This window comes from Bufo bufo, chromosome 1 (assembly GCF_905171765.1).
Source record: "Bufo bufo chromosome 1, aBufBuf1.1, whole genome shotgun sequence".
NCBI lineage: Eukaryota > Metazoa > Chordata > Amphibia > Anura > Bufonidae > Bufo > Bufo bufo.
This window is the reverse complement of record NC_053389.1, coordinates 471,892,004-471,904,227: the sequence shown is the minus strand read 5'-3', so window position 1 is coordinate 471,904,227 and position 12,224 is coordinate 471,892,004. Positions and strand designations below refer to the sequence as shown.

General features: G+C 43.6%; 1 protein-coding gene across 1 annotated transcript in view; it reads left to right on the top strand.

Annotated features, from left to right (window-relative positions):
• Positions 1–12,224, top strand: part of NTN4 (netrin 4) — a 157,999-nt gene that overhangs the window by 42,123 nt on the left and 103,652 nt on the right. The gene's annotated exons all lie outside the window — the stretch shown is intronic.

Sequence of the window (12,224 nt, the reverse complement as noted above, 5' to 3'; positions counted from 1 at the left end):
GTGACACCATCTGCCCTGGTAAGGTATATATAGGGTGGGCAGTGGTTGCGGCTATAAGACAACCCCTTTGACAAGCTTGAAGGAAGCTAGAAGTGACCAGTATGTTGGCTATTACATAATTCAAAGTTAGTTCCAGGGCTGGATAATGTGGCTTAAAGGGAACCTGTCACCTGGATTTTGGGTATAGAGCTGAGGACATGGGTTGCTAGATGGCCGCAAGCACATCCGCAATATCCAGTCCCCATAGCTCTGTGTGCTTTTATTGTGTAAAAAAACTTATTTGATACATATGCAAATTAACCAGAGATGTGTCTTGTCCCTGACTCCTCTCACATACAGGACTCATCTCAGGTTAATTTGCATATGTATCAAATAGTTTTTTTTACACAATAAAAGCACACAGAGCTATGGGGACTGAGTATTGCGGATGTGCTAGCGGCCATCTAGCAACCCATGTCCTCAGCTCTGTACACAAAATACCGGTGACAGGTTCCCTTTAAAATTATAATCTCAGTTTTTTCCTCCTTGAGGATGATTTTCAATATTAATCTTGACTTGCTTGTTTTTTTTGTTCTGCTGTTGGCCATCAGTTCCATACAGGGGAACAGGACTCTCCCCCCCCCCTTCCCACCTCAGTCAATTGCTTTTTCTATTGTGGTATTCCAAGAACCATACCCTTTTTTTATTTTTCTGTCAATGTAGACATTAAAGGCTTGTTTGTTTCGACATAGGGCTGGGCGATTAATCAAATTGATTCGATTAATTCACCTTTGAGGCATCTGACGATTCAGTTTTTTTACAGAATCGTCTAATCGATTTTACCTGCCCCCTCTGCATCATTTGCCTGGCCCGCCCACCCGCCACATAATTTGCCTGGCCCGCCCACCCGCCACATCAAGTGTTCCCTTTATTTTTTTGAGCAGTGTGTGTGTGTGTGTGTGTATATATATATATATATATATATATATATATATATATATATATATATATGAAAATAAATCTGGCAGCACTCCCTTCTGGTTCTTTTAGAGGTGCAGGGTGCCCGCGGTAATCCCTCGATTCAGGATGGTAGATAAATAATGAAAATCCGCAGCACTCCTTAAAAATACAAATGTGCTCTTTATTCACACATATCAAGTGACAATGTTTCCTTTCTCTCACAGAACCTTTCTCAAGTCAGAAAGGTTGAGAAAGGTTCTGTGAGAGAACCGAAACGTTGTCACTTGATATGTGTGAATAAAGAGCACATTTGTATTTTTAAGGAGTGCTGCGGATTTTCATTATTTATATATATTGTAGCGGGATTAGCTCACGGGACCGCCGTCTCCTGGGATAGACGGGCGCTATAGGCACATAAAACACAGTCCAGTCCAAGCAAGTATGGTGCAACTGGCCTCAGCCAGTTTTATTGACTTTTGCAGAAAAAGAATTAAACAAAACAGTTCAAAACAAATGAAATACCTGGCCGTCTGGCCACTACTTCTAGACAGGTAGTAGTCCCTAACTACATGAAACTGAGCCTTGTGCCCAGCTCCATCAACAAAACACACTGTTGTTTTTACTCACACATAAGGGTTCTTCCCAGGAGCAGAGAGATCAGCTAGTGAGCTGTTTGCCCTTTTATAGCACACTCAGGTTCCAAGGTGATTAGCCACAGTTACCCTGAATACCTGGAGTGGCTAATTGGAGCAGGGACCCACCCAACTCTCCCTGCTCCAAGCAGCCAGGCCCTTCTAACCAGGTTTTTAACAAAACCCTTGCAAAGAGAAAACCTAGTTTTCCTTGCTGTCAATTCCCTGGCTGCTTTTTAGAACGTATAGGACAGGAACCTAGGTGAAATGTAGACTCCTTCCACCACTTTCCCCCTGGTCCTGTCACAATATATATATATATATATATATATATATATATTCAATATAAACCTGGGGCATAAATGGGCAGCTATAAGCCCACATATACTGTATACCATGCTGACACAAGTGTATATATAGACATGTATGCAATTACAGGGTCATACACACATATCTATATATACATACTCACATATACCTGGGGCATCACATACAGGGGACATGCATATGTCCCCACTTGCCATACAGGGCCAATATATATCCCTATTGGCCATATAACGGGGCCCATATATATACACATATCAATGAAGGGGCAGATACATATATATATATCTATATATACGCTCACACGACTTCCCTCTACAGTATCCAAAAATAAAAATCTGAATTATGCATCATTGAAAAGAGTTGACTCAAACTGATTAACTGCCCAGACCTAGTAAGTACCTCATCCTTAGGCCGATTTCACACGCACGTGTGTGACCCGTGCCTGTGCTGCGGCCCGCAAATAGCGGGCCGCAATGCACGATCGCCGGCAGTAGGTCTGCCGCATCGGATCGCGGACCCATTCACTTTAATGGGTCCGCGATCCGGCCGTTCCGCTAAAAGATAGGACATGTTCTATCTTTTTGCGGAACGGAAGTACGGGACGTAACCCCACGGAGGCACTTTGTAGTGCTTCCGAGGGGTCCCGTCCCGTGCGGCCGTTCCGCGATTCCGTATTTGCGGACCCATTGAAGTGAATGGGTCCGCATCCGTGATGCGGAATTCACACGGAACGTTGGCCGTGTATTGCGGCCCGCGATTTGCGGGCCGCAATACGGCCACGGATCACACACGTTCATGTGAACTTAGCTTAAGAACGTATTACACTCCAAGTGCTAATTGTAGTCGTCGGTCTACATCAGCAGGAATATTTTCATGTTTCCTGATCATTAGATTCTTATCTGACAGAATATTGTGCCATATGTGGGGGTTAGGACGTGGGATAAAACAATCACTTCCATTCAGTTTCTTTTCCAGTAAATTAATAGAAGCTCATGGAGTCATGCAAAGTCAGCCTCATATTTCTTGTGTTAGTCACATTATATTACAGAAGTTGTCTATTAGGTTATCAAGCCAAATTTCATTGGGACGGGAGCCAATATTATTTCAAAGAGAGTTGTCTATTAGATAACCGGGCACTCACAGACGAATGCATTAACTGCAGATTAGATAATTCTTGTTTCACAAGAGCATTTAATGGGTATTTAAGGGGTTTGTAAAAGTGCAGTAAAGATATTTACCCCTTGAGTCTGCAATATCCTGGATTTGATGGTGGATAGTGCTTAAAGGGATTGTCCATGATAAGAAAAAAATGTTTTCTCTTCCTAAGAGCTAATGCACATGAACGTATTAATGGTCCACATCCGATCCACATCTTTTTGCGGGTCGAATTCACTTTAACGGGGCCGCAAAAGATGCAGACAGCACACCGTATGTCTATTCCGCGGCTCTGCCCTTTGTACAGACAAGGATAGGACAGTTCTATAGAGGGCAGGACGTTCCGTTCTGCAAAATGCAAAAACGGCAGCTGCCATGTGACAGCACTAAGCTCTATTGAACTGAATGGAGCTGATTTGTAATACCATACACACATTGTGGGCAGGTGTGGCACTGTTTCTGGAAGAAAACATTAGGTGTTGTTCACACGAAAACGGTTGTGCAATGGCTGTTCTTTAAATGTCCGTCACAGGGCCATTTTCAGAACAATGACAGTCTGTGGGTATATTCACACCGTCAATACTAGCAGTGTTCACCCTTTTTAATATTTACACAACAATGAAAAACTGCAGTTTTTTTTAAAGGTCGTCACACGATTGTTTTAAGAACAGTGGTAGTTTAGGGGGTTATTCACACAGCATATTTTTTTTGGAGGCCTGTGAACAACTGACAGCCCCCATACAATTAAAGGGGACTATTTTGAACAGCCTTTTCTCAGAAAGGCATCAGTGAAACAAACAGCAGTTAGAAATCCGTTTTGCTGTTTTTAAAAGGGGTTGGCCAGTTTCCTATATTGATGACCTATCTTCAGTATAGGTCATCAATATCAGATTGCCGGGGGCCCAACTCTCGGCACCACCACCGATCAGCTATTCTATGTGTACCTGCACGCCGTCCACATAGCAACTGTGAACAGATGTAATTGCAGCTCCTCCATCCTATTCACACTACCCTCTTTAATATTTTCCTTACTCTGGACAACCCCTTTAATAGATGTGATTAGCATATACATTTTTTTAAGCTAAAAGCTTGTGCAGGTTATTATGATTGTAATTATCATCATGTTTACATTTTGGTTATGGGTTTTTCTGAGCAATAAACAGATAATACTTATCTTTACCATTCAATTTTTTGTACACAATTAACCTCAAAACTACAAAGCTTCCATTCCATTTACACTTAAAGGGACACTAACAGGAAAATTATATTTTTTAATCACATATTAACCTTTTTGCTGCCAGGGATGTGTGGAAATTTTGCAGTTCTGGTAGCCGAGACAATTTTTTCAGTTTTGACACGTACAAATAAAACCTAAATTATGAAATATAAAAATCATACAACCACCGCCATATTTTCTGAAAGTAGACACCTGACCCATTGTCAAAATGCCACTTAGCACTTTATACAAACAGACACCGTCATGCAATTTTGCATCAAAAATGTAATTTTTCATAAAAACTGCATAAAAGTGGATATCAGTAAAAGCTGGGGTCCTAGGTTCAAATCCGACCAAGGACAACATCTGCATGGGGTTTGTATGTTCTCCCCGTGTTTGGGTGGGTTTCCTCTGGGTATTCTGGTTTCCTCCCACACTCCAAAGACATACTAATAGGGAACTTAGATTGTGAGCCCCATTGGGAACACCATGATGTTAATGTCTGTAAAGCACTGCGGAATATGTCGGCGCTATTTAAGTGCATAAAATAAATAAAAGTAGAGCACAGTCAGAAAGTTATACAGACCTACCATAGTTTTCGTCCCATAAGACGCACTTATATCCCTGCGTCTTATTGAGTGAATACTAATGAGCGCTTCCATTATGGAAGCGCTCATTAGTACCGGAGGACCGGGAAGTAATGAAGGCTCTGTACTCACCACTTCCTGGTCCTCGGCTGTGCTGTGGCTGCGCACAGCGTGAGGGCGCTCTGTGCAAGTTCACAGCACAGCTGACAGCAGGAGGAAGAATATCGTGGGCGGTGAGGAGCGGCGGCATCCAGGAGCGGAGAGGTAAGTGGTTTCTTTATTTTATCTGATCTGAGGCTGGGGGCTGCATACATGAGGCTGAGGGGCTGCAGGCTGCATACATGAGGCTGCAGGCTGCATACATGAGGCTGGGGGGCTACAGGCTGCATACATGAGGCTGGGGGGCTACAGGCTGCATACATGAGGCTGGGGGCTACAGAGTGCATACATGAGGCTAGGGGGCTGATAGGCATGGGGGTCTGATTTGAGGTCTGATTGAGGGTCTTATTAACATTGGGGGTCTGATTGGGGCTGTCAGCTGAGGTCTGATTAACATTGGGGGTCTGATTGGTGGTCTGATCTGAGGTCTAATGAAAAATGTTTTTTTCCTATTGTCCTCCTCTAAAACCTAGGTGCGTCTTATAGGGTGGAAAATACGGTAACCTTCTAAAGATAAACATTCGTGTGCAGAGAAGTGATGGCCAGTTCGCAGTGTTCGCCGACGAACACATGCGATCTGCCATCTTTATTCCCAAGTCCGGCGATGCAGAGGTAAGTCCTTACCTGTGCCTACGCCGCGAGCCGCTCTGAAACACATGCGGTCACCGGGAGCAGGCAGTTCCGAGAACAGTCTGCTCCCGGTGACCGCATGTGTTTCAGAGCGGCTCGCGGCGAAGGCACAGGTAAGGACTTACCTCTGCATCGCCGGACTTGGGAATAAAGATGGCAGATCGCATCACTGGTGCATCACTGGTGCAGAGTTCATACCATTTAGGTCTATATTTATATGCACATACCTTCATAAAATCCCCAGAACTGAAAAGACCAATAATCTGGTTTTAAGCTAGAAATTTTAAAAAGTTACACCCTATAAAATACAGGCATTACAGTCCTTGAAAAGTAATTGCATCCCCAAAAGCTGTATATTTTCTGAAAACAGACAGATGATAGCAATTACCTTAACAGACTGTTTACAATCACATCCCCCTTTACATAATTTTGTGACAAACAGGAATTATTAAATGTATCAGAACAAACCTCTGCACCTAGAACTCACATCCAAGCAGAGATTTGAACTTAAAAACAATGTAAACATAATATATTGAGGTGTACAGGGCTCATATACTACCCAAGTGTGTACATCAATAAGAGCTTTTGCTGTTAAAAACACTGAAAGAGGCCGTGTAATATATGTTCCCCATCCACAAATGCATTAAAAATGTATGGAAAACAGCTGCCATATAACAGAAATCTACATTTTGTGAGTGCACAGCATACAGTGTATAAAATTTAAGCCTAATAATTAATACACACAACCACCTTCATATAACTTTACAGCAAACAAAAAATCTAAATTTGCAACTAAAATGTATACTATACTCTAGCAGAGTTCTCATGATAAATAAAATATGGTCTTCAAAAACGTACCGTGCTCTCCAAAATGGACTGCTAGGCGGAGGCTTCTGGTGATGTCACCGGTCCTAATGGGCGGGCTTTAGCGCTGTCCTTGCCTGTAAAACTGCTAGGGGAGAGCTAAAGCCCGCCCATCAAACATCCCATGATCAATTAAAATGTGTTCTTGCATGTGTGGCAAGCCTTTAATAAAGGCAGACCACACTACGGCTATGGGCCACATGGTCTGGGACCCCCCCCACCCCACCCCATACCATTCTGCTAATTGTACTCCTTTTGCCACTCTCCAAGCTCACCTCACCCTTTTTTCTCCTATTGACATGTTCTTTTCTTGCCACAGTTTACTGATTAATGTGAAAAAATAAAAAAAAAACAGCCCTGGACCTCACATGGGTCCTGAGATCTCCTCATATATTGCTGCATTTGCTGTGCTGGATTTAATGCAGATGGGAAGCTCGAGGGGGGAGGGTGTCCTTTCGCAGGGGACGTGCCCTTTTTCTGCAGCTGGTGGCAGTTGAATGATGGAACCGAGCATATTCGTCCACCTCAGTCAGGTGGACAGAGAAATTAGAAAAAGAACAAACAGCAGGTGGCGCTATACAGATAGATTTCATTGAACAATTTAGTGGCTATGCTAAATCTTTAATTACCTGAAAATACAAAAGTATTCAGATGCAGAAAAATGTACAATATTTTTCATGTTTTATCTATTTGCTATAGGAAAGTGTTCTTGTATGCCTCTTTTAGGAGGGATAGCAAGGATCTCCAGATGAAATTATTCAGGCCAGCAGCTAAATTATTATTATTTTTTTTTCCTGGTGTTACACAGTTCTTTGCAAAGGAAGATAAACTTTCCTCGGTGAACACACAATATGGTATTTGGGTAATTGAAAGAAAAAATGCAATTATTATGCTAACATTTCTATGTGCAGATAGGAGCTACCAGTGCTCCACAAATAGCAGCAAATCTGTATATGTCTGACACGGCGTCCGAATGTCCAGGAATTTGTGTTTTCCTGCAGTCTACACAGTGTACAAAAGCTGAGAACGTTTGGTCTCTCCATATTCCTCTGATACCTTATCAAAATGGATAAATGAACATTTCCCTGAACGTTACAGTCTAACATTCCTTTGGTATCATTTCTTCCGGGGAGTACATTAGCACGTTTATTTAAGCGAGTGCACGTTACTGCTCATGTGAAGAACCTGAATGTAACTAAATGGCTCCTCCAGCACTTTTTTCACTTTTCTACAGGGTTGCAGTTGACCCCTGGAAAGGTTTTGATCACTTTGCATCTTAAATTTAAAGGAATTTTCCAGGAGTATATTATCCATGGCCGATCCTCAGAATAGCTCATCACTATCTGATTGGCGGGGGTCTAACTCTCAGCACCCTTACTGAGCAGCTGTTTGAAGGGGCCATGGAGCTCCAGTGAGTGCTTTGGCCAGTGATGTCTCATTCATCTGTTACATGGCATAGGTGCAACTCGGTCACATTCAAGTGACCAGGCCTGGGCTGCAATACCAAACACAGCAGGTATACAATGAATGGCACTGTGCTTGGTATTCTGTAATGAGGCTGCAGCGCACACAAGAGATCTGTGGTCTCTTCAAACAACTGATCATTGGTGGTGCTGAGTTTTGAAACCCCACCGCTCAGATATCGATGACCTGTGCTGATAGGTTATAAGGTAAGAGGGATAAATAGATATATACACTGCTCAAAAAAATAAGTCAATCACACTTCTGTGAAATCAAACTGTCCTCTTAGGAAGCAACACTGAGTGACAATCAATTTCACATGCTGTTGTGCAAATGGGATAGACAACAGGTGGAAATTATAGGCAATTAGCAAGACACCCCCAATAAAGGAGTGGTTCTGCAGGTGGTGATCACAGACCACTTCTCAGTTCCTATGCTTCCTGTCTGATGTTTTGGTCACTTTTGAATGCTGGCGGTGCTTTCACTCTAGTGGTAGCATGAGACGGAGTCTACAACCCACACAAGTGGCTAGGTAGTGCAGCTTATCCAGGATGGCACATCAATGTGAGCTGTGGCAAGAAGGTTTGCTGTGTCTGTCAGCGTAGTGTCCAGAGCATGGAGGCGCTACCAGGAGACAGGCCAGTACATCAGGAGACGTGGAGGAGGCCGTAGGAGGGCAGCAACCCAGCAGCAGGACCGCTACCTCCGCGTTTGTGCAAGGAGGAACAGGAGCACTGCCAGAGCCCTGCAAAATGACCTCCAGCAGGCCACAAATGTGCATGTGTCTGCTCAAACGGTCAGAAACAGACTCCATGAGGGTGATATGAGGGCCCGACGTCCACAGGTGGGGGTTGTGCTTACAGCCCAACACCGTGCAGGACGTTTGGCATTTGCCAGAGAACACCAAGATTGGCAAATTAGCCACTGGCGCCCTGTGCTCTTCACAGATGAAAGCAGGTTCACACTGAGCACATGTGACAGACGTGAGTCTTGAGACGCCGTGGAGAACGTTCTGCTGCCTGCAACATCCTCCAGCATGACCGGTTTGGCATTGGGTCAGTAATGGTGTGGGGTGGCATTTCTTTGGAGGGCCGCACAGCCCTCCGTGTGCTCGCCAGAGGTAGCCTGACTGCCATTAGGTACTGAGATGAGATCCTCAGACCCCTTGTGAGACCATATGCTGGTGCGGTTGGCCCTGGGTTCCTCCTAATGCAAGACAATGCTAGACCTCATGTGGCTGGAGTGTGTCAGCGGTTCCTGCAAGACGAAGGCATTGATGCTATGGACTTCCCCCGCCCGTTCCCCAGACCTGAATCCAATTGAGCACATCTGGGACATCATGTCTCGCTTTATCCACCAACAGACTGTCCAGGAGTTGGCAGATGCTTTAGTCCAGGTCTGGGAGGAGATCCCTCAGGAGACGTCCGCCACCTCATCAGGAGCATGCACAGACGTTGTAGGGAGGTCATACAGGCAGGTGGAGGCCACACACACTTCTTATAACCCTTATCTCTAAACTACTGAGAGTTCATCAACACTTATTTAAAGGGAACCCGTCACCTCAAGAACGCATATAAAACCGCCAGCATTACCTTATAGTAGCCCCCAGTCTGTTAATAATCATATGTTTGATCTGGTAGTCTGATGCTCCATAGATTCAAAAAACAATGTTTTACGCGCCATCAGGCCAGTCAGCTTGAAGTCAAGGTAAGCATGCCCCCTAATCGTCCCCTCTTTTGTTAGATTGACAGCCTGCAGTACGGCCGGGATCGCACAATTCTCACGCATGTGCAGTGCGCCGCTGAAACCCGGCTAATAGCAGCAGCCAGAGACAGGATCGTGATTAACCAAGGAGCACACTGCGCATGCGCGAGACTTATGCGATCCTGGCCGCACTGCAGGATGTCAATCTAACAAAAGAGGCGACGATTAGGGGGCGTGCTTACCTTGACTTGAAGCAAGGAAGCCGCTGCCCCCTTGACTTCAAGCTGACTGGCCTGATGGCGCTTAAAACATTGTTTTTTGAATCTATGGAGCATCAGACTACCAGATCAAACATATGATTATTAACAGACTGGGGGCTACTATAAGGTAATGCTGGCGGTTTTATATGCGTTCTTGAGGTGACGGGTTCCCTTTAAATAAGTGTTGATGAACTCTCAGTAGTTTAGAGATAAGGGTTATTAGATGACCGGCACCAAGTGAAAGTACCAGTCACAGAGATAGAAAAACAGTTAACCCCTTGTGACAGAACGGCTCACTATTTTAATAAAGGCCAATTGAATATGGTTTTTACCCAAAAATGAGAAAAATGCAATCATAAACAAAAATTACCCCCAAAGGTGTACATAGCCTTTAAGACCAAGAATTTTCTATATTTGTGCATACATTTTCACACAAGTCTTAACAGAATATAAAGATAACCAATTTACACTATTGAGCCTATTCACACTAATGCCATTATGTTGGTGTGTTTCCACCCATAAACTGCTCCCCTCAGGTCCTTCTACAACAATTATATTGGATTAAGGTCAGGATTTTGACTTGACCATTCCAAAACTTTAACTTTATTCCTCTTTAACCATTCTTTGGTAGAATAACTTGTGCGCTTAGTCGTGTTGAGATTCAGCTCATGAACAATTGTCCTGACATTTTTGTTATTTTTGTTTAGAATTTGCTGGTATAATTCAAAATTCATTGTTCCATCAATGATGGCAAGCCCTCCTGGCCACAAAATAGGCTCAAACCATGATACTATTGCCACCATGTTTGAGAGGTGGGATGAGATTTTTATGCTGGAATGCGTGATCTTTGTTGGTTGACCACTCAGGGAAGAGTAATAATGGTCTTGAATTTCCTCCATTTGATCATAATCTGACTGAGGATTAGTGGAGTCCAATATAGATGGTTTTGTAACCTTAAGGCCTCTTGTACACGAACGTGTGTGCCTGTGGCCGTATTGTGGGTCCGCAATACACGGGCATCGGCCCATGTGCACTCCGCATCACGGATGCAGACCCACTTGAATGGGTCCGCAATCACGGAGATGCGGAACGGAATCATGGATTGGGAACCCCACGGAAGCACTATGGAGTGCTTCGGTGGTGTTTCTGTCCCTGCCTCCCCACCACAAAAAAATAGAACTTAGTTACATAGTTAATACGGTTGAAAAAAGACATAAGTCCATCAAGTTCAACCAAGGGATAGGTGGGGACGCGAATCCCAGAAGAAATTGAGACTCAGATTTCGACATGTTTTCATAAGCATCAATGTTGTTTACTTTACTTTTAAGAATTAATCTAAACCCTTTTTAAAACTGTCCACTGTTCCTGCTGTGACCACGTCCTGAGGAAGTCTATTCCACAGCGTTGACGCTTCCGGAGACTAAACTTTTTCCTCTCCAATCGGCGGCAGTGCCCCCTTGTCTTTTGAGCGCATTTTACATGGAACAGTTTTTCACCGTATTTTTTTGTATGGCCCATTTATATACTTGTACAGGTTAATCATGTCCCCCCTTAGACGTCTCTTCTCAAGACTAAATAAATTCAATTCTTTTAATCTTCATAACTAAGACCCTCCATGCCCCTTATCATTTTAGTCGCTCTCCCCTGTACCTTTTCCAGCTGCAGAGCATCCTTTCTATGTACTGGTGCCCAGAACTGAACTGCATATTCCAGATGAGGCCGCACCAACACTTTGTAAAGTGGTAATATTACATCCCTGCCCCGCGAGTCCATGCCTCGTTTAATGCATGACAATATCCTGGTGGCCTTAGAAGCAGCTGATTGACATTGTATGCTATTATTTAATCTACCATCTACAAGGACACCCAAATCCTTCTCTATAAGTGACTCTCCCAATGTTATATCCACTAGGACATATGAAGCCCAGAGATTATTACTACCAAGATGCATTACTCTATATTTATCCACATTGAACCTCATTTGTCAAGTTGATGCCCAATCACTCAGAGTGTACAAGTCAGCTTGTAGTTTATGGACATCTTCCATAGACTGCACAGTACTACATAGCTTAGTGTCATCTGCAAAAATAGAAATGGTGTTATTTATCCCGTCCTTGATATCATTAGGAAATAAATCAAAAACTAGGGGACCCAGCACTGAACATTGGGGTACACCACTTATAACCTGGGACCATTCTGAATAGGAATCATTACCACAAAAATATATAACATGTCCTATTCTTGTCCATTTTGCGGACAAGAATAGGTATTTCTACAATGGGCTGCCTGTT